Source organism: Spodoptera frugiperda, chromosome 6 (assembly GCF_023101765.2).
Source record: "Spodoptera frugiperda isolate SF20-4 chromosome 6, AGI-APGP_CSIRO_Sfru_2.0, whole genome shotgun sequence".
In the NCBI taxonomy this organism is placed as follows: domain Eukaryota; kingdom Metazoa; phylum Arthropoda; class Insecta; order Lepidoptera; family Noctuidae; genus Spodoptera; species Spodoptera frugiperda.
In genome coordinates, this window is record NC_064217.1 from 12646370 (window position 1) to 12670861 (window position 24492).

Consider the following 24492-nt stretch of genomic DNA (forward strand, 5'->3'; position numbering starts at 1 on the left):
CATCGGAGGACATTTTAGAATCTCATTTAGAACCGTCCGAGGATTTGAAAGCTGTTAAAGAGTCGTTGATAAAATCTCACAACAATATAATATCAATTAAATCTAAATTTGATAAAAACTTGTTTACCCGCACAGAAAATCTTCTGCATCATATATACCATCGCTTGAATCTATATATTAATACGTGATGCAAAAACTTTGGACCGCTTTTTACGAAAATTGCTCGGACATAGGAGCATAAAATTTGATACACTTATAGTTTATGTGTAGGAGAAGTGCAGGACGCTAATATTTTTCAAAAATAATGCTTACAAAGTACATTAAATTAATAAATAAAACATTACACACACATGCATAGTATCTGATCGTATTTGACAAAACGTCAAAATCGATAGACATTGCGATGATATTGACGTTTCATATGAACAGAGTTTTATAAAAGAGTTTGTTTGAGTTTGAGTTAAATAAAAATTATCCTTGAACGTATGTTAAGTGGTATTGTAAATTAAATCGTATATGGTTGAATTTCAACCACTAGGCGTCCACTAGTAGGATTAATTACGCGACTGCTGACGTGTCGGATATTTATAAAGTATGCAATACGAACTTTAACTCGCAGTACAAGGAATTGACTTCATTTAAGCCAAACGCACAAAATACCCAAGTTGGTACTAGCCCATCAGAACCGGTACGTGAACCTATTAACGTGTCAGTTACTTGCGAGCGTAAATTCAATTCTGAGATAGGCAAATTAAAATTCTCGGGGAAAACTTGCGTTAGGGCATTCATACAAAAGGTTAATGAGTTTATTCTGAGCAGATCTATACCTCAGGAAAAAATTCTTGCCTTTGCTTTTGAGATCTTCACTGATGACGCCTTACACTGGTATCGGTGCATCAAGGACAGAGTTGAGACTTGGGATGAGGTAGTAGTTTTGTTGAAACAAGACTTTAGTCAAAACGATTACGACTATAGATTACTCGCGGAAATACGTGCACGCACACAGGGTGAACTAGAAAACATAACTATATACAATGTGATAGGGTTCGGACTTCTAACCCGTTAAGGCTGAGTACTACATCTAATTTTATGGACAAAAGTCGGGAGTCGAAGGGGTCGAATCCCCTCCCCCTTAAAATTATGGCTATTTTAATATTTTTCTTACTTTATGTGATATCAAAGGCTGTATGCGTCGTAGAAACAAAAAAAAAACGACAAACGGTAGCTAATAACCTTGGCTAACTAATTCATTACTTTTTTCATATGTTTGATAATGTTTTGGTGAGAAAAAAAATCATTTGTGAATTATTTTTACCGAAAAAATCACTATTTTTCAATATTTTCAATTAGGGGTTCAACCCCCATATTATTATTTTTGTCGATAAAATTAGATGTAGTACTCAGCCTTAACGGGTTAGAAGTCCCACGCCTATCACATTGTATATAGCTATTATGCGTGGTATGTTTTCCAGATTGGGGAAGTCCTTACCAGAAGAGGACCAACTGGAAATACTATTGCATAATATCAGGCCTTGTTATGCAAGTACTCTTGCATCTTCTGCTAACATAACTGATATTGACAGTCTCCAGAATATATGTCGGAATTATGAAAATATACAGTCTAGGCTCAAGCAGTTTCGCGAACCACCTAAAGTTAGTGCAGATACTGTAGCTCCAGAGTTTGCATATACCAAGCAAGCTACTACAAGTAATTCAAATATTAATTACAAAAACTACAAACAACAAAGCCATAATTTTAATCCTAACTATTCTAAAAACTACTCTAATAACTATAATCACTACAATAAATCTAAAACTACCTCTAATCTAACACAACAGGAGAATCACAAATTACACGTAAATGAAATGACACCTTCAAACGATAACAATAGAAAATACGTATACTGTCCTAGATGTAGATCTCAAACACGATTACGATTATTTTTAAATAAAATAAAACACAATACTAATTCAAAGAAACGATTTAATCTAACGACTGATAAGCAATTATGTAGAACCTTTCTTCTCCATTTTCCATTGTTCATACCTAACTATCAGGAAACAGGTAATGATGGTTTCTTGGAATCAATTGTAGGGTTAAATAACGACAATGGTTATGTGTGCTATAAATAGCGCCAAAAGTAAATCCATTTTCATTACCTCTTTGATCGTGAAACCGAAAGCATCTAAAATGGAAGTTGCGTACTATGTCACTGTCGAGACGGAAGAAGTAGTACAACTTATGGAGGAAAGTCCCAATGCGACGTCATGTATAACAACGGTGCCTGTTGCTGAGGCTTCCAGTCGTGATCCCAGCAATATCATCATAGAAAAGCCAATTCGGCCGACACCCAAAATACGCCACAAGAACGGAGCGGGTTACATTAAGGCGTGTAGGCGCATCAATTTTGAGACGCCAGAAAGTTAAAAGAAAGCTTAGATAACTAAATCAGTGGCAAATAAGTAAACAATGGAAAGTACAGTAAATGGAAGGAAATATTATTATGTATTTACCTTCCAAGTGCATTGGGATTAAAAAGGTTGAAATGATAAATAAAAAAAAACTTAAAATTGAATCGGTGGCGGTTTCGCAAAAACAAAAGCCCTTTTCAGGGCTACAATTATATGACAGTTTCTGTTTAACAGATAGTCAAAAAACGTTAACCTAACCCCCTAATCCTAACACCACGTAAGATGTATTTTAGGACAACTTTCACATTTATACTATTTCTAAGATGGAACATTAGCGTTAAGGCATCAGGCCCTCGACCCAACCATGTAACGTTAGCCTACTCAGGTGTTGATCGAGGCTTTTTGGCTATGAGACCATTGGCAGATACGACTATTATTATTATTTTCTTAAACATTTCATTATTTTTTTCTCAACACTGTACAGCATCACAGTGGTAGAATTATTATGATTTTTGAATTGTATACTACTGGCTAAATCAGCGTGGTATTTTGGCTAAGCACTGGCCTTTTTATGTCGTATTCCTTATTTATTTACTTTTAAATTATTACCTTGTTATACATGCATTATTTTGTAACGGTGCAAATAATCTGTTTTTCTTTCTTTTCATATTAGAAACAGATTCAATGATATTGAGATTAATTTTGATAGGAATATCCACGCGTAGGCAAAAGGAATGGTGCCTGTTCCTGGGACGTACACGAGTAGCGGTGTAACTCCAACGACACCAAAAGAAAATTACCATAATTATGAAGCTTTAATAAAAGTACGCAGACGTCTCAATTTTGATATGTAAAAAGATTGAGATGATGAATTTAAAAAAAACTTTAAATTTAATCGGTGGCGGTTTCGATCTTCACCATTTTCCTAAGTTATCGCCTCCGGCGGAAAATAACAATATCGACGGTTGCTGGTGTCTCGAGCAACGAGCGATATATGTAAGATGATGAATATGAGAAAGATTGTACAGCTACCACCCATGGCCAATACTTTGCCTACTTGTCTAGTGTTGCAAGTTCCCAGAGAGGCAGCCAGGGAGTGGGAGTTATTCTCTCTGAAATAATGAATCAATGTGAAAGGATATGAACGTGTGAACCCCAGAATACTTTAGATCTGCCTCAAAATTGGCTTGACCAGATTATTTGTAGTCAGTGTTTACGCCCAGAGTTACAGAAGAATTCTGGGATAACTTGAGAGATATACAACTGTATACTGATTTTGTGATTGTTGATGAACGCTTGAGGACAAAAATTGAGGATACCAGGGTTTACGGGACACGAATGTCGGAAGCGATCACTTCCTCGTAGTTGCTCGCTTCGAGAAAAGGTAGGTAGTGCCCTTGCGCTTCGCTTGGCTCGCCTACGCCCAAGACATGTCAAAGCCCAGTGGGGTGACAGAAGAATACTGGGATAACTTGAGAGATATACAACTGTATATCTGAGTGCTGACGAATTCACTTGTGATTTTTCTGCTGATAATCCCTTTGCTAGAGCTCGGAAACAGTTAAGACTGAAATGACAGCGTAAATTGAACTATTATTATAATGATCAAGACGTTAAATTGTACTGGTAACTAAGAGGACTTTGTTAAAAAAAGACTCGACGCATATTCAATTTGTAGTTCGTTAAAATAGCTACCCATTTAAGGTTTTAAGTTTATCTTAATGTTGTAAATACAAGTTATAGAGCTGTTTTCCCTTAAGGGGATCATTTTGTACCACCTTCCCCTAATGATGTGGTTTCTTGGTTTCTTGGAATCAATTGTAGGGTTAATTAACGACATTAGTTATGTGTAGTATAAGTAGCGTCAAAGTTAAAATCATTTCCATAAGCTCTTTGATCGTGAGACAGAAAGCATCTAAAAATGGAAATCGCGTACTACCTCACTGTTGAGACGGAAGAAACTATTGAAGAAGTAGTAGAGATACAACATATGAAGGAAAATCCCAAAACGACGTCATGTGCAACAATGGCGCTTGCTGCTGAGGCTGCTAGTTGTGATCCCGGCAATATCATCATAGAGAAGCCAATACGGACGACGCCCAAAATACGCCACAAGAACGGAGTTACATTAAGGTGTGTAAGCGTATCAACTTGATGCGCCAGAAAATTAAAAGGACAGACAAACAAGAGAATTTGTTACAAACAATATAACAATGGGAAGTACGGTATGCGGAAGGGGTTATAATATATTTTATTTACCTTCCAAGTACGTTGGGACTAACTTCTAATAGTCCCACTGCACGAGTGGAGTCAGAGAATAGCGAAGAATTAATGGAAACCAGCGACAGTGAGCAGGACTGTGTCGATAACAACAACGAGTGCGACAGCAATGATAATGAAGATGTTGGTGACTCCGACGCCGAGACTGCGATAGTCGAAACACTAGATGAAGTAGAAGACTGCGAGAACATTGAACATGCCTCTGCCATGTACGCATGTGGATCTTCCACATGCGTACATGGCTGAGGCATACAGAAAGGAGTATGGTTGATTTTGTGATTGTTGATGAACGCTTGAGGACAAAAATTGAGGATACCAGGGTTTACGGGACACGAATGTCGGAAGCGATCACTTCCTCGTAGTTGCTACAACAGCAGGACTGGCGATGTACTGGAGACATCGGCCACGGATTGACTGAGAAAAGACATTTTTATTTATTTATTTAATATTTGAAGGACTAACAGCATTAACATTAAATAATTATAAAACGACTTATGTAACATGCAGCCAATTATAGGTCCCCACTTTTAAGCTATTGTATATAATCCAATTATTCCAATTTTCATCAATATTTAGTATGATGACCAAAGCAAAGTGAACTCAATGCAAATTGAGAGCAGCACTGAAGGAGTTGAAGTCATCCATGCAGCTGTACAACCAACTGCTGCAGGAACGAGACGATAGTGAAGTAGAAGTGACAAACATTATTAATAAAAACACAAAACTGAAAATTGAATTGTCTGAACTTCATGTGTCACACGGACCTACTGCAACATGATACATTAATAAAAAAGGTTACTACCTTCCAGCGGTGTACCGACACTCACGAACATGCTTTAACACACGTATCACAACTGGAACTAGACAATAGTAATACACAATACTAATTCAAAGAAACGATCTGACGACTGATAAGCTAATTATGTAGAACCTTTCTTCTCCATTTTCCATTGTTCATACTTAACCATGAGAAAATAAATACTGATGACTTCTTGGTATTCATTATAGGGTTAATTAACGACAGCAGTTGTGTAGTATAAGTAGCGTCAAAGTTAAATCCTTTTTCATAAGCTCTTTGATCGTGAGACAGAAAGCATCTAAAATGGAAGTTGCATACTATGTCACTGTCGAGACTGAAGCGACCATCGAAGAAGAAATGGAACATAATATGGAGGAGAGTCCCAATGCAGCGTCATGTGCAATAATGGCGCCTGTGGTTGAGGCTTCTAACTGCGATACCGGCAATGTCATCATAGAGAAGCCAATTCGGACGACACCCAAAATACGCCACAAGAACGGAGCGGGGTACATCAAGGCGTGTAGGCGCATCAATTTTGAGACGCCAGAAAATTAAAAGAACGGAGTGAAAACAAAATCAGTGGCAAATAATAAAACAATGGGAAGTACGGTATACAGAAGGGAAGATTATTATATTTACCTTCCAAGTACGTTGGGACTAACTTCTAATAGTCCCACTGCACGAGTGGAGTCAGAAAACAGCGAAGAATTAATGGAAACCAGCGACAGTGAGCAGGACTGTGACGATAACAACAACGAGTGCGACAGCAATGATAATGAAGATGTTGCTGACTCCGACGCCGAGACTGCGGTAGTCGAAACACTAGATGAAGTGGAAGACTGCGAGAACATACTACCCACGGTGATAACGCCGTTAAAAGCCTGAGGATTATTATTAATGTAATTCGTGTTCACATATAGCTTAGGTAAGTACACACTTACCTTGTGCTTTAGGTATATCTGTAATGAAGTTTATGTAATTGGTTCAAGAATTCAATCTAAGTTTATTCTAACAAATATAATTTCATTCCAGATTTAACTGCGACGCAATATGTGGGAATGGTGCCTGTTCCTGTGACGTAGAGCTGTGATACTCCACCAACGCCAAAAATACAATACGAGAATTATGCAGCTTTCGTCCAGCTACGTCTTAATTTTGATGTGAAAACAAGTTGAGATAACGTATTTAAAAAAAAATTGGAAAATTGAATAAATATTTTGGTTGAAGAAAATTGATTTGTTTCTTTTATACGTGAAAACGTCCATAAGTATTTTAACATATTTAGGCACTGCTATTAAATCTTCATCGTTACGGCAGCATAGCTCCATTGCGTGTGTCCAGACATTACACACATCCACAAACATACAATACAAAACATGCGTTTAGGTATTAATTTCTATTTTCACACATATTTATTTTACCAACAGTTTTTATTGGAACTTACAGAAAATAAAATATAAAAAATTGTCAAGAGTAAAATATCTGTCAATTAGGTCAGCTAGAGATTTGTATAAGGGTGAGAGATTCTTGATAAGGCATTTGATTTTAAAATGATTAATCAAGATCACTGTACAGAAAATTTAGCTGCAGCGAGCGAAGAGATGCCGTACCCGCAAAATTTCGTTGTGGAGCAACCCTATATTTAAGGAATTCGAATCATTCCAGACTTAGTAACTATGCCAAAAATAAATGGACGCAGTAATAAAATTTTAAGTCTGGCACTTAAGAATAAAGAAAATGAAGTTGCAAATTATAAAACTAAGTGGGTACCACATCCAGAAGTACCTCTTCGCCTAAGCTGATAATACCATTAAAAATAAAAAAAAAACTTGTTGTGACCAACACAAAATTTAGTCACAAGAAGATCCACATGCGTACATGGCAGAGGCATACAGAAAGGAATATGGTTGATTTTGTGATTGTTGATGCACGCTTGAGGACAAAAATTAAGAATACCAGGGTTTACCGGACCACGAATGCCGGAAACGATCACTTCCTTGTAGTTGCTACAACAGCAGGACTGGCGATGACTGGAGACATCGGCCACGGATTGACTGAGAAGAGACATTTTTTCATCAATATTTAGTATGATGACGAGAACAAAGTAAACTGAATGCAAATTGAGGGCAGCACTGAAGTTTCCAAGTACCTGAGTTGGAGTTATCCAAGTACCTGTGTAACTAACTGCTGCAGGAACGAGATGATAGTGAAGTACAAGTGACAAACATTATTAATAAAAACACCAAACTGAAAACTGAATTGACTGAACTTCATATTATGTATCACACGGACCTACTGCAACATGATACATTAATATATAGCCGTGCACCGACACTCACGAACATGCTTTAACACACGTATCACAACACAATGGAACTGGATAATACACAATACTAATTCAAAGAAATGATCGTATCCGACGACTGATAAGCTAATTATGTAGAACCTTTCTTCTCCATTTTCCATTGTTCGTACCTAACTATCAGGAAATAGGTAATGATGGTTTCTTGGAATCAATTGTAGGTTTAAATAACGACAGTGGTTATGTGTGCTATAAATAGCGCCAAAAGTAAATCCATTTTCATTAGCTCTTTGATCGTGAGACAGAAAGCATCTAAAAATGGAAGTTGCGTACTACGTTACTGTCGAGTCGGAAGAAACCATTGAAGAAGTAGTACATGTACAACTTATGGAGGAAAGTCCCAATGCGACGTCATGTATAACAACGGTGCCTGTTGCTGAGGCTTCCAGTCGTGATCCCAGCAATGTCATCATAGAGAAGCCAATTCGGACGACACCCAAAATACGCCACAAGAACGGAGCGGGGTACATCAAGGCGTGTAGGCGCATCAATTTTGAGACGCCAGAAAATTAAAAGAAAGCTTAGAGAACTAAATCAGTGGCAAATAAATGAACAATGAAAAGTACGGTAAATGGAAGGAAATATTATTATGTATTTACCTTCCAAGTGCATTGGGATTAAAAAGGTTGAACTGATAAATTTAAAAAAAACTTAAAATTGAATTGGTGGCGGTTTCGCGTAAACAAAAGCCCTTTTCAGGGCTACAATTATATGGCAGTTTCTGTTTAACAGATAGTCAAAAAACGTTAACCTAACCCCCTAATCCTAACACCACGTAAGATGTATTTTAGGACAACGTTCACATTTATACTATTTCTAAGACTGGAACATAAGCGTTAAGGCATCAGGCCCTTGACCCAACCATGTAACGTTAGCGTACTCAGGTGTTGATCGAGGCTTTTTGGCTATGAGACCATTGGCAGATACGACTATTATTATTATTTTCTTAAACATTTCATTCTTTTTTTCTCAACACTGTACAGCATCACAGTGGTAGAATTATTATGATTTTTGATTTGTATACTACTGGCTAAATCAGCGTGGTATTTTAGCTAAGCACTGGCCTTTTTATGTCGTATTCCTTATTTATTTACTTTTAAATTATTACCTTGTTATACATGCATTATTTTGTAACGGTGCAAATAAACTGTTTTTCTTTCTTTTCTAGGAATATCCACGCGTAGGCCTACAATTACCATGGCACGTATGAGAAAATACCAGCAGGAAAAAAGTCCCATTACAAATAACAAGTTTTCTTTTCGCTTTGATTTTTCCCTTTTCTTTATCAAACTCAAAACTCGAGCGGTGATTGGTTGTCTACATTTTTGTTATCTTCTTACTGATAAAACTCTGGTCTTGTTTACCACGCTAATAAAGCATTAACCCTCTATTGTTCGAGCAATATTTTCTATGTAATTGGTGAGTATTATCTTAACTATAACCTATTGTCACCACTACACGAACATCTAGTTTAGGTAGCATACTTATTATAATGGGCGACTAGATATAGATATCGTAAAACAGTTATACGGTTGTAGAATATCAATTTCAGTTGTCAAATATAAAGATCTCATAAATCTCTGTGAAAATGGAAGTATACCTAAGAGATGCCATGGCGAATATAGAAATCATCCATGTAGCTCTAAGATTCACGATACTTTAAATGAACCCGACAGAGAGCAGCAGTGCACCGACACTCATGAACATGCTTAAACACACGTATCACAATAATTGGAACTCGACAATAGTAATACACAATACTAATTCAAAGAAACGATCAACTGATAAGCAAGTATGTAGAACCTTTCTTCTCCATTTTCCATTGTTCATACCTAACTATCAGGAAATAGATAATGATGGTTTCTTGGGAGAAAGAGAGAGAAGAGAGGTTATGTGATATGTGTGCTTAAGTAGCGCCAAAAGTAAATCCATTTTCATTAGCTCTTTGATCGCGAGACCGAAAGCATCTCAAAATGGAAGTTGCGTATTATGTCACCGTCGAGACGGAAAACGTTGAAGAAGTGGAAGTAGAGGAAAGATGCCAAGGTACGTTTGTTTTCCAATTATTCATGTGATTTGTGTACACATATACCTTAGTAAGTACATACTTACCTTGTGCTTTATGTATATCTGTAATGGAGTTCATGTAATTTGCCCTTTCAAGCATTCGGTCCAAGTATATTCTAACAAATACTCTTTTATTCCAGATTTGAATGCGACGCCATATGTGGGAATGGTGCCTGTTCCTGGGACGTACACGAGTAGCGGTGTAACTCCAACGACACCAAAAGAAAAATACCATAATTTTTAAAAGTACGCAGACGTCTCAATTTTGATATGTAAAAAAGTAAAAATGATGGATTTAAAATAACACTTAAAATTGAATCGGTGGCGAATTCGCAAAAACAAAAGCCCTTTTCAGGGCTACAATTATGTGACAGTTTCTATTTAACAGATAGTCAAAAAACGTTAACCTAACCCCTAATCCTAACACCACGTAAGATGTATTTTAGGACAACTTTCACATTTATACTTTTTCTAAAATGGAAGATTAGCGTTAAGGCATCAGGTCTTTGACCCTACCATCTAACGTTAGCCTACTCAGGTGTTGATTGAGGCTTTTTGGCTATGAGACCATTGACAGATACGACTATTATTATTATTTTCTTTAACATTTCATTCTTTTTTTCTCAACACTGTGCAGCATCACTGTGGTAGAATTATTATAACTTTGATTTGTATACTACTGGCTAAATCAGCGTGGCATTTTAGCTGAGTACTGGCCTTTTTGTGCCGTATAAGGAATACGGCACAAACAACAATTTATTTACTTTCAAATTATTACCTTGTTTTGCATGCATTATTTTGTAACGGTGCAAATAAACTGTTTTTCTTTCTTTCTTGTCATATTAGAAACAGATTCAATGATATTGAGATTAATTTTGATAGGAATATCCACGCGTAGGCAAAAGGAATGGTGCCTGTTCCTGAGACGTACACGAGTAGCGGTGTAACTCCAACGACACCAAAAGAAAATTACCATAATTATGAAGCTTTAATAAAAGTACGCAGATGTCTCAATTTTCAAAGAGTTCTAGGGCAATTTGGAGATGAAAGAGTGAACAAGAATGGGGTATGTCACCTGGATACATGTGTCGAAAAGAAACTTGTTGTGACCAACACAACACTTAGTTACAAGAAGATCCACATGTGTACATGGCAGAGGCATACAGAAAGGAATATGATTGATTTCGTGATTGTTGATGAATGCTTGAAGATGGAAACACTAGATGAAGTAGAAAACTGCGAGAACATACTACCCGCGGTGATAACGCCGTTAAAAGCCTGAGGATTACCTCAAATCATCTAATACCTACATTTAATTTATTATAATAAAATTATGTTTTAAAACAATTTTTTTGTCGAAATAGAAAATATTGAAGAAGTACAAAATATGAAGGAAAGAAGCGAAGGTACGTTGGTTTTTATATTATCAATGTAATTAATTATGTTCACATATAGTTTAGGTAAGTACACACTTACCTTGTGCTTTAGGTATATCTGTAATGAAGTTTATGTAATTGGTTCAAGAATTCAATCTAAGTTTATTCTAACAAATATATTTTCATTTCAGATTTAGCTGCGACGCCATATGTGGGACATATATGGTGTCTGTTCCTGTGAAGTAGAGCTGTGATACTCCACCAACGCCAAAAATACAATACGAGAATTATGCAGCTTTCGTCCAGCTACATCTCAATTTTGATGTGAAAACAAGTTGAGATAATGTATTTAAAAAAAAATTGGAAAAATTTAATAAATATTTTGGTTGAAGAAAATTGATTTGTTTCTGTTACATTTCAAAACGTCCATAGGTATTTTAACACATTTAGACACTATTAAATCTTGATCCCTGATACGTTCGGTTACGGCAGCATAGCTCCATTGCGTGTGTGCGTGGTTTTAGGTATTAATTTTTATTTTCACACACATATTTATTTTACCAACAACGTTTAGTGGAACTTACAGAAAATAAAATATAGAAAATTCTCAAGAGTAAATCTGTCAATTAGGTCAGCTAGAGATTTGTGTAAGGTTGAGTGATTCTTAATAAGGCATTTAATTTTAAAATTAATCAAAATCACTGTACAGAAAATCTAGCTGCAGCGAGCGAAGAGATGCCGTACCCCCAAAATTTCGTTGTGGAGCAATCCTATATTTAAGGAAATTCTAATCATACCAGACTTAGTAACTATGCCAAAAATAAATGGACGCAGTAATAGAATTTTAGGTCTGGCACTTAATAATAGAGAAAATGAAGTTGCAAATTATGAAACTAAGTAGGTACCACATCCAGAAGTACCTCTTCACCTAAGCTGATAATACCATTACAAGATAATACTGAAGATCAGGCAGGGCCATCTAAGGGATACAGGCGATCTTCATCTTCTAGTTCTAATTCAAGTTCCTCTAGTACCAGTTCAAGTTCTTCATCGTCTAATGCGAATACTGTGTGAAACAAGGTACTCAGCAACGTGAAGTGGTTTCTTCTCAAGATGAGCACAGATTAACTGACACGGTGTTACTATCTTCCGAGTCAATTATTTGAAATTAATTTGAATTACCCTATGAAAGAATATACACATTTTACAAGATCGCGATCCTTTTTATTGTCTGGTGATTTTTCTCCAGACGACAATGATCCTGATTATCAGCGGCAATTGGGTAGAACTATTCCAGAGAGTTCCGACAGCGATTCGATTACTTCTAATCGTGAAGATAATACTGCTACTTCACAAAAGAAACGACGTTAAGGAGTTGTAAATTCTAAAAATAGGCGAGTCGTCCCGGCAAAACAGATAACGTGATTTTATAGCAAACAGTATGACAGTAGTTTAACCTGACTATCAATACAAACATATTAACGATCGAAATTCTAAAGACAATACTAGATAATAGATTTATACAGATAAAACAATACAAAGCACAGTGATAAGAAAACCCATTAGCTAATTAGGTAAGGACTTTCTTTTGCATTGTTATAGTTATAGGTAACAATTAATTCATACTCGAATAGATAATTAGGATTTCTGAGTATCATCTCATTACTTAATTAATGCAGTAATTAAGTGACGTATAAGTAGCGTCCCAATTTAATTTATTTTTCATAAACTCATTGTTCGTGAACAACTACGCATCAAAATGGAAGTTGCCTATTACGTTACGGTCGAGACGGAAAATATTGAAGAAGCCGGAGAACTACAGGTGACGGCTACAGTGGACGATTCTCCTGAATCCCCCGAAAGCTGTGATTCTGGTAGCACCAATGCTGGCGATGAGGAAGACATCAGAGGAGATAGTGGAAATTGTCCCGCAGAGAAGCCTATAACTGCGACACCAAAGAAGCGTGTGAAATATATCAGAGGGCGACGTATCAACTTCGATTTGCCCGAGGAACAAGATAACAAGCATTTAAATATGGAAGTGGCGTGCTACGTCACTGTCGAGACTGAAGAAAACATTGAAGAAGAAAATATGGAGGAGAGTCTCAATGCGACTGCATGTGCAACAATGGCGCCTGTTGCTGAGGCTTCCTGCGGTGATACTGGCAATGTCATCGTAGAGAAGCCAATTAGGACTACACCCAAAATACGCTACAAGAACGGTGCGGGTTTGATTAAAGTGTGTAGGCGTATCAATTTTGATATGCCAGACAATTAAAAGAACAGACGAAAAAAAGAATTCGTAATAAACAATGTAATAAAGGGAAGTAAGGTGTACAGAAGGGAATATTATAATATATTATATTTACCTTCCAAGTACGTTGGGACTAACATCTGGGTCCACTGCACGAGCGTGGTCTGAGAATAGCGAAGACTATAAATAAATGGAAACCAGCGACAGTGAGCAGGACTGTGTCGATAACAACAACGAGTGCGACAGCAATGATAATGAAGATGTTGCTGACTCCGACGCCGAGACTGTGGTAGTCGAAACACTAGATGAAGTAGAAGACTGCGAGAACATTCTACCCACCGTGATAACGACATACCGCCGTTGGAAGCCTGAGGATTACCTGAAATCATCTAATACCTACATAGTTGTAATCTTATTAATTTATTATAATAAAATTATGTTTTAAAACTATTCGTTTGTCTAATTTTGAAAATCTTCTTATTTGTGTTTCTTTTGCCTCACATATTTTGGTTTTGGTAAAACATATCTATAAACTATGCACATAGATAACACAATGGCTACTTAGTACTTACATGTAGGTAAACACATGTGCCAATAGTATCAAAATATGACCAAAATGGACGACCTTCAGTCTGAATAACAACATTAAATGAAATCTTTGCTTAAATACAAGACTGCAATGACTTTACTAACCAAAACACAGGCTAAAGATGGCAGCAAATTAAAAAAAAAACTGAAAACAGCTAGACAAACTTTAAAATAATTTAATTCCGGAACTTTAGTCGGAATAAATAACATTAAATGAAATCTTTGCTTAACCCTATACTTGGCAAGATTTTTTTTTTACAGACTGCAATGAGTTTACTTACCAAAACACAGGCTAAATATAACAGAATATACTTAGTAAAATTACTTGGTTGTGAGACCCACAGCACAAAATACCTACACAATACTATTTGAAACATTAGGAGATTAATGCATAGTTTTGCAATTTTTTCTCCCTTGAGCTAGGTGACGGTATGCATTACGCTGACTTCCTCGTAGTGATCCTCGGACAACGTCGTGTCTAACCACCGTGACGGAGTGGCAAACCGGCGGATACCGAGCGCTTTCATTCGTACGTCTTAAATTGCGGTTGCGTGCAAATTGTCTTCTTCGATGCCGAAGCCTTTGTGGGACGTCTCCAGGCGCTTCTTTACAAAACGCCTTCTCAGGGCGAACCCAACGACCCTTCTCAGGGCCGACCTGACCATGTTTCGTTGTCGGAAGCTAGCCAAGGCCAAATCGAGTTCCCACGAAGCATTCGTAGAGACTCAACGCCAATAAAGGGCGTCTCTAGCGCAAGCCAGACGGGGCGGATGGCCAAATAGACCTGAAAGGGTAAGTCGCCGCCAAGGAGCGCGCTACCAGCACCGCAAGGTCAAGGGTTGCAAGTTCCCAGAGAGGCAGCCAGGCAGTGGGAGTTATTCTATCGGAAAGAATGAATGAATGTCAAAGGGTATGAATGTGTAAGTCCCAGAATACTTCGGATCCGCCTTAAAATTGGCTCCATCAGATTATTTATAGTCAATGCTTACACCCCAGACATGTAAAAGCCAATTTGGTGAGGAAAGAATTCTGGGATAACTTACGGAGATATATATGAAAGAATAAGCATGCTTGAGGATTTTAATGCATGGGTTAGGGTGGTACGCAATGGAAAAGAAAATAAAATCCTAGGGCGATTTGGAGATGAAAGAGTCAACGAGAATGGGGCATGTCTCCTGGATACGTGTATCGAAATCGAAAAGAAACTTGTTGTGACCAACACAACATTTAGTCACAAGAAGATTCACATGCGAACATGGCAGAGGCATACAGAAAGGAGTATGGTTGATTTTGTGATTGTTGATGAACGCTTGAGGACAAAAATTTAAGATACCAGGGTTTACCCGACCACGAATGCCGGAAACGATCACTTCCTTGTAGTTGCTACAACAGCAGGACTGGCGATGACTGGAGACATCGGCCACGGATTGACTGAGAAGAGACAGTTTTTCATCAACTGAATTGGCTGAACTTCATATTATGTGTCACACGGACCTACTGCAACATGATACATTAATAAAAAAGGTTACTACCTTCCAGCCGTGTACCGACACTCGCGAACATGTTTTAACACACGTATCACAACACAATGGAACTGGATAAAACACAATACTAATTCAAAGAAATGATCGTATCCGACGACTGATAAGCTAATTATGTAGAACCTTTCTTCTCCATTTTCCATTGTTTATCCATTCATCCATTTATCCATTGTAATGATGGTTTCTTGGAATCAATTGTAGGGTTAAATAACGACAATGGTTTGTGTGCTATAAATAGCGCCAAAAGTAAATCCATTTTCATAAGCTCTTTGACCGTGAGACAGAAAGCATCTAAAAATGGAAGTAGCGTACTACGTGACTGTCGAGTCGGAAGAAACCATTGAAGAAGTAGTACATGTACAACTTATGGAGGAAAGTCCCAATGCGACGTCATGTGTAACAATGGCGCCTGTTGCTGAGGCTTCCTGCGGTGATACCGGCAATATCATTGTAGAGAAGCCAATTCGGCCGACACCAAAAATACGCCACAAGAACGGAGCGGGGTACATCAAGGCGTGTAGGCGCATCAATTTTGAGACGCCAGAAAATTAAAAGAAAGCTTAGAAAACTAAATCAGTGGCAAATAAGTGAACAATGGAAAGTACAGTAAATGGAAGGAAATATTATTATGTATTTACCTTCCAAGTGCATTGGGATTAAAAAGGTTGAAATGATAAATTTAAAAAAAAACTTAGAATTGAATCGGTGGCGGTTTCGCAAAAACAAAAGCCCTTTTCAGGGCTACAATTATATGACAGTTTCTATTTAACAGATAGTCAAAAAACGTTAACCTAACCCCCTAATCCTAACACCACGTAAGATGTATTTTAGGACAACTTTCACATTTATAAGACTGCAACATAAGCGTTGAGACATCAGGCCCTCGAAGCAACCATGTAACATTAGCCTACTCAGGTGTTGATCGAGGCTCTTTGGCTATGAGACCATTGGCAGATACGACTACTATAATTATTTTCTTAAACATTTTTTTTTCTCAACACTGTACAGCCTCAGTGTGGTAGAATTATTATGATTTTTGATTTGTATACTACTGGCTAAATCAGCGTGGCATTTTAGCTGAGTACTGGCCTTTTTGTGCCGTATAAGGAATACGGCACAAACAACAATTTATTTACTTTCAAATTATTACCTTGTTTTGCATGCATTATTTTGTAACGGTGCAAATAAACTGTTTTTCTTTCTTTCTTGTCATATTAGAAACAGATTCAATAATATTGAGATTAATTTTGATAGGAATATCCACGCGTAGGCAAAAGGAATGGTGCCTGTTCCTGGGACGTACACGAGTAGCGGTGTAACTCCAACGACACCAAAAGAAAATTACCATAATTATGAAGCTTTAATAAAAGTACGCAGACGTCTCAAATTTCAAAGAGTTCTAGGGCAATCTGGAGATGAAAGAGTGAACAAGAATGGGGTATGTCACCTGGATACATGTGTCGAAAAAGAACTTGTTGTGACCAACACAACACTTAGTCACAAGAAGATCCACATGTGTACTTGGCAGAGGCATACAGAAAGGAATATGATTGATTTCGTGATTGTTGATGAACGCTTGAGGACAAAAATTAAGAATACCAGTGTTTACTTCCTCGTAGTTGCTACAATAGCAGGACTGGCGATGACTGGAGACATCGGCAACTGATAAGAGTGCCTGGAACCGAGAGTGAAAGTTGAACGGTTGAGGGAAGAGAAGTCTCTTTATCCATATTCAGTATGATGACCAGAGCTAAGGAAACTCAATGCAAATTGAGAGCAGCACTGAAGGAGTTGAAGTCATCCAAGCACCTGTGTAACCAACTGCTGCAGGAACGAGACGATAGTGAAGTACAAGTGACAAACATTATTAATAAAAACACCAAACTGAAAATTGAATTGTCTGAACTTCATATGTGTCACACGGACCTACTGCAACATGATATATTAATAAAAAAGGTTACTACCTTCCAGCGGTGTACCGACACTCACGAACATGCTTTAACACACGTATCACAACACAATGGAACTGGATAATACACAATACTAATTCAAAGAAACGATCGGACGACTGATAAGCTAATTATGTAGAACCTTTCTTCTCCATTTTCCATTGTTCATACGTAACTGTTAGGAAACAGGTAATGATGAAATGTTTCTTGGAATCAGTTTGTACCTTTCTTCTCCATTTTCCATTGTTCATACGTAACTGTTAGGAAATGGTTTCTTGAAATCAATTGTAGGAGTAATTAACGACGCTAGTAGTGTGTAGTATAAGTAGCGTCAAAGTTAAATCCATTTCCATAAGCTCTTTGATCGTGAGACAGAAAGCATCTAAAATGGAAGTTGCATACTACGTCACTGTCGAGACAGACAACATTGAAGAAGAAGTAGCAGAACAAAATATGGAGGAAAGTCCCAAAGCGACGTCATGTGCAACAATGGCGCCTGTTGCTGAGGCTTCCTGCGGTGATACCGGCAATATCATCATAGAGAAGCCAATTCGGACGACACCCAAAACACGTCACAAAAACGGTGTGGGTTACATTAAGGTGTGTAGGCGCATCAACTTCGATATGCCAGAAAATTAAAAGAACGAACAGAAAAATCAGTGGCAAAAAATATAACATTGAAAAACATAGTTAACGGAAGGGTAAGATTATTATGAATTTACCTTCTAAGTACGTTGGGACCAACTTCTAAAGGTCCCACTACACGAGTGGAGTCAGAAAACAGCGAAGAATTAATGGAAACCAGCGACAGTAAGCAGGAATGTGACGATAACAACGAGTGCGACAGCGATGATAATGAAGATAATATTTCTTAAAATCATACATAACTGTCCATGGTTTGAATGACAATTTGTTAAACACGAGGACGAGAACTTTCACCACAAACAAAGAATCTTCTAAAAATGGAAGTTGCGTACTACGTCACTGTCGAGACGGAAAACACTGAAGAAGTGGAACAAAATATGGAGGAAAGATGCCAAGGTACGTTTATTTTCTAATTATTCATGTGATTTGTGTACACATATACCTTAGTAAGTACACACTTACATTTTGCTTACTTTCATATATTAGTCCTTGCAAGTATTCAGTCCAAGTATATTCTAACAAATACTCTTTTATTCCAGATTTGAATGCGACGCCATATGTGGGAATGGTGCCTGTTCCTGCGACGTATACGAGTAGCTGTGTAATGGTGCTCCCACACAGCGGTTATATAACGTTATACAACATTGTGTAACATTTATAACAGCATGTAACATACTCTACAACCACTGTTACAATTTGTTTAAACACAAATGTTATTGTTACACATTGTTGTATAACGTTATATAACCGCTGCGTGGAAGCGCCATAACTCCAACGACACCAAAAATACAATACGAGAAGTATGCAGCTTTTTTAAAAGTCCGCAGACGTCTCAACTTTGATTCAGAAAAATGTTGAGATGATTTCATAAAACTTGTGGAAAGTTTAATAAATATTTTAATTGAATAAAATTGATTTGTGTCTTTATACATACGTGAAAACGTCCATAGGTATTTTAAAAACACATTTAGACAACACAGAAAATAATTTAAACACATTAAAATAATTTAACACATTTTAGAATTTTGCAGAAGCCGCCCACACATCTTGTAACATTTTTTGTAGAGACAATAGCTGCCCTTTGACATCTCCAATTGCGTCCACGTCTTTTAGCATGAAAAGCTTGGGTTCCCACAGTGATTCTTACAAGCACGCCTTATAAAAGTTTCTTAGAAGAATAAATAACAAAAAAAAAATAAGAAGATATGCAAGAAAAACAATCGCAACTACAACAAGAAAACAACTAAATTAAATTCTTATAGAACAAATGCAACAGTTTCTTTAACCTTTTAAAGAAACTTTTGCAAAAGGAAAGGAAAATTTGTCAAAAAAATATTAGGTAAGGGATGAAAACCTAAAAAAAGAGGAGTGCAATAAATGAATCATCTTCAGAAGATGAAGACGATGCAGAATTTGCAACATTCAACGCTCGGTGATAACGACATACCGCCGTTGGAAGCCTGAGGATTACCTGAAATCATCCAATACCTACATAGTTGTAATCTTATTAATTTGTTATAATAAAATTATGTTTTAAAACTATTCGTTTGTCTATTTTGAAAATCTCCTTGTTTGTGTTTCTTTTGCCTCATACATTTTGGTTTTGGTAAAACATGTCTATACCTACACATGGCAATGACTACTTAGTACTTACATATAGGTAAACACATGTGCCAATAGTATCAAAATATGACCAAAATGGACGACCTTCAGTCTGAATAACAACATTAAATGAAATATTTGCTAAATACAAGACTACAATGTCTTAACTTACCAAAACGACCAAGCAGCACCAACTGGTGTTTAACCCTTCAATTGATTTAATAAAGATTAAAAAAAAATTAAACAATGAACACAAAACAATTGTATATGTATTAAAATAAATAAATAAAAAGGTATTGTAATATAACATTTTATATGTTTAAATTTTATATTTAATATAAATAAATATTATGTTTATTTTAATATATAAATATAAATAAAGAGATAAATAATAATATAACAAATACTATCTAAAACTAATAGACCTCTCATTTTTCTAAGTTAAAAGATCACAAAACTACCCACAATGTATAAAGTATAAAGTTCTACAGAGTTTATTTGACCACGACCAAGCAGCGCCAACTGTGCCACACCACAACTCAGAACTAATTATTAATCTCAAAACTCAATAAACTTAGCCCGCAGATACACAGTTTACATAGAAATCCTAGAGCAAACTCCTTTTTAAAAGGTTGGCAACGCACCTGTGGCTACTCTGGTGTTCCATAAAAAAATGATTAGATTTAATTATGCAGATAAGCAAGTTGGAAGCAAACTTTAATTTGCAGGCCACGCTGATTGACAAGCATGCAATATGGAAAATACAAAAAGCTAATATGCAAAACACACTGAAAGTCATAAGTTATTATAACAGCATGTTCATCTTTCTACATCTTCAGGGTGTTTTCCACCAGAGAGACATGCTACGTTGCTGTGGATGCATTTGGCTTCCACCAATCATATTCATTGGTACACATAACATAGCACTGGTGGAAACAGACTAAGCTAAGCGATGATTTTTAATTGGTAAGATTCATGCTATGGAAGCCTTCCCTACTGTTCATATGTTGCTTCAGCTGCGCATCGTCCTTGCACAGCTACATAGCTTAACATCAATGGAAATGGTCACATTATTTCAGCTTAGTTATTACATCTTTGTAGCATAGCTACCTAGCACATCTCCGGTGGAAATCCACCCTCAATCTAGCAAGGAAGCTAATCTCGGTTAAATTAGTGTCACTGATTCACTTTGGAAGATTTTACTCATCTCATCAAGCATCAAGCTGCTTTCAGGAAGGCTCATCAACATAGGTTACGCTTTTGTTGAAACTTGATATCATGATAGGCTTATATGGCAGCCAATATAAATTTATTTCTGAAGAAAAACAAAATTCTTCTCTGATGCTGTATCCCATAGCGGTGAGTCAATAATGTGAAGAAGACAAAATCAACAATCTGAAACAAAGTGACAATGAAACAAAAAGGATATAGGTATTAATCATGAATGTTTTTTTTTAATGTTGGTGGCATAAGAATAAAGATTTCACAGCAAAGAAAAAAGAAAAAAGCTCGCATTTGCTACATTTACACAAGTCTTTACTTTTTATGATGTTTTCCCATCTATATTCTCTTCATTTCACTTTAAGTCTTCACAATTTATTCCCCTTATATTGTCAACATACCCACTATTTAATGAAACACATTAACTATTGCCAACTATACGAGAAACTTTCAAGAAACAACGAAACATGACGAAACTTTAGAGTTGGCAAGTATTTTAGGGAGCCTAAGAATATTCACTGAACACTTCTATAGTTAGTTTTTTTTTTATTGTTTATTTAACTAGCTATTTACTTACACATGAAGATTAAATTCTAAATACATACATCCTTTACTCTTTCTTCAGCATGCGTCAGACACTTTATCTTTACTTCGTTTTTTGTAATTTAAATCTCATTTGATTTGATATTAAACTTCAAAACTTATATTTAAAATAAAATAGAATAGAAGTAAAGTAATTTAACTAATTCGAAAGTTACAACGGTAGACAACCAATAAAGTTGCTGACAAAATTGACAAGTTGACAATGACAAATGCAATGTTACCAACGCTCATCAAAATTAATCCCAAAGTTTTTTAAGCACACCTAAAATCTCATAATATTTTATAATCGACTTAAAAATAAGAAGTTTTAGTTTGACCTGACGTTTGACCCCGATGATTGTGCGCAATTGGCAGAACCAATTTTATGCGCTTTTTGGGTAAGTATTTGTCACACTTAGGAACAGGTACACTTAGGTTTTACAATATGTACTGACTTCCATTGTTAACCGGTCCGATAGTTATTCGCGCTTGGCACTCCGATACTTTCTCGATAGTTTTCGTGCTTAGCACTCGAAATAAAGTTTGAAGTCATTTGTTTTAAACGCAGTTTATTGAATACCTATTGATTTACATTATTTTATAGATTATGTTGTGATGGCGCGAAGATTATAAGCGCTCGCTTAAATGAGGGTGTGGGTTCTAATCTTAGAAAGTACCTTTTACTTTGTAAGATTATTTAGACAGAAATGTATGAAACCTGGGTTAAATAATTATTTAACCCAGGTTTCACTCACTCAAACTTATAATGTAATTACATTATAATGTAATGTACTTATAATGTAATTACATTATAAGTTTGAAATCGCCAACACGTATGTATTGAGCAAAAGGTGGTGATCAAACTTACAAATCTTCTTCGTGGGAGAAGAAGCCACTTTATAGGGTGTTCATGTGTTTGAAAATTACAATAAAGAATTAAAACATTATAAAAATGGAGATTTACTTTTCCAAAAAGTTTTTTTTTTTACTTGGTATTTATCCATTTTAAGTATTTGTTTGAAGAAAATCCTAAAGACTACAGATGGACACAGTGTTTGTAATAATCCGAAGTCACGTGGGAATTTGCTGACTTTGATTGGATTGATTGAGAATTGATACATCGTCGCTCTTTTTATAGGTAATTCCAAAAAGCTGGTCAGTGGTCACACTCAAATCAGACGATATAACAAAACTATCAAAAAGTTAGATTGTCAGTTGTCACAAAATTTTTTGGCGGGTATCTCATTCATATGTTGATTGTTGTTGTTTTCAACTGAATAAACCGACATCATGAATCTGTGTTGTGGGATTGAACCAGACCACTGTGATGGGATTAGAAAATTTAAATTAGAAGACGATTTCATATTTTCTATGGGTCGCACCTTAAACGGTAAGCCGATAATTTTATTTAAGTAACTTTTTAAAAGTACCCTCCGTGTTGCTCAATGCCTTTAGAATTCTCTCGTCGTGTGCCGAAACGCAGATCTACGTGACACACAATGTATTTTCTATTGTGTATAATATATTTAAGCAGTTAAGCAAACTATTTTATAAAGTGGGTTGCTTATGCGACATTCATAATGAGTTATGAGGCCCAAGAGATTAAAATCCTCAACCCATTACTAAATTTGTAAATGCTTATTGAGTTATTGTACAATATAAAAAGTGCAAATTGTTTGTGTTTGGAACTTTGAGGCATAGATAAAGGAACAGGCTCATAGGTAATAAATGATATAATTGAATTGTAAAATTATATTTTCAATTGTAGGTAAGTACTACAACTTTTAAGTCTATTCTAATGTTACATTTTTGTTTCAGGTAACTAAAAGCAACTTGATATACCTTGCTGGAATGTAGCCTATGCCAATTTAGAGAATAAACAAGCAAGAAGTGAAGAGACTTGTATAGTATTTAAAAAAGTGTGTGTTTACTGTGGATGCTCCCTTCAAAGCAAAAAAGCTAATCCTCATAAAGTTAATAATTACACTGCACATGACCACAGAATACAAGAAGTTATAAAATAATGGATATCACCTCACAGGTTAGTATAATTAAAATTATTATGAAAAAATATGATTAGTATGTAAAATTATAATACCAATTACTATTATAAGATAGGCTTTAGGTGGTGTTGCAGAAGGGCTGGCTGTAACATCATTAGGTCTCCTTTAAAGGGAGTTTTTGAGTGCAGCAAAGATTAGATTTTGACGAAGCAAAGATATGTAACTACTGGTTGGTGCGAATCCAGAACACAATCTCAAAATAATGTGTATATATTATGTATATGTATACTTACTACATATATAATTGATATATAATTGAATAATTAATAAGTACATAGTATTATAAACATATATAATTTGAAATACCTACAGCTAAACAAATACATATACTACATAAATATTACAATACAATTTGGAAAACTTTGTCAAACTAATCATCTCATGTAGCTGAGCTGATGATGGAAGGTATAACTCTTCAAAAGTAAGGAGTTACTTGAAGAGGTATTGATAGTAAATTATGCTTTTGTTTGAAAAGAGGAGCATTTGCCATTAAGTTTCATGGTCTCAAGTCAGGATCTGATGGTGGAATAGCTATAACCGATAGAAATCCTCATAAAACAATGGCATGTATCTCGTGATTTCTATAATCATTAGTTTATGTATAGTTTACGCCATTCCTTATCGGTAAACAATGTGAACATAATTTTTACCAGTTAAATAGATAACAATGAAGAAAGTCGGCGTTAGTTAAACACACAATAAAACATGTTTTAAAATTATATTGACTATCGATTGAAAATAAAACAAAATA

The 24492-nt window shown here is 36.0% G+C and overlaps 2 long non-coding RNA genes across 2 annotated transcripts; one reads left to right on the forward strand and one right to left on the reverse strand.

The window, feature by feature from the left end:
• Window positions 1–13741: 13741 nt before the first annotated feature.
• On the reverse strand, window positions 13742–21874 carry LOC126910747 (uncharacterized). Its single transcript, XR_007705356.1, has 3 exons — window positions 21674–21874; window positions 19762–21270; window positions 13742–13946 (listed from the first exon to the last, which is right to left on the reverse strand). It is a non-coding gene; the product is annotated as an uncharacterized LOC126910747 (long non-coding RNA).
• Window positions 21875–22852: 978 nt separating this feature from the next.
• On the forward strand, window positions 22853–23941 carry LOC126910748 (uncharacterized). The gene is made up of 3 exons (XR_007705357.1): window positions 22853–23068; window positions 23497–23719; window positions 23797–23941. It is a non-coding gene; the product is annotated as an uncharacterized LOC126910748 (long non-coding RNA).
• The last annotated feature ends 551 nt before the right edge of the window (window positions 23942–24492 follow it).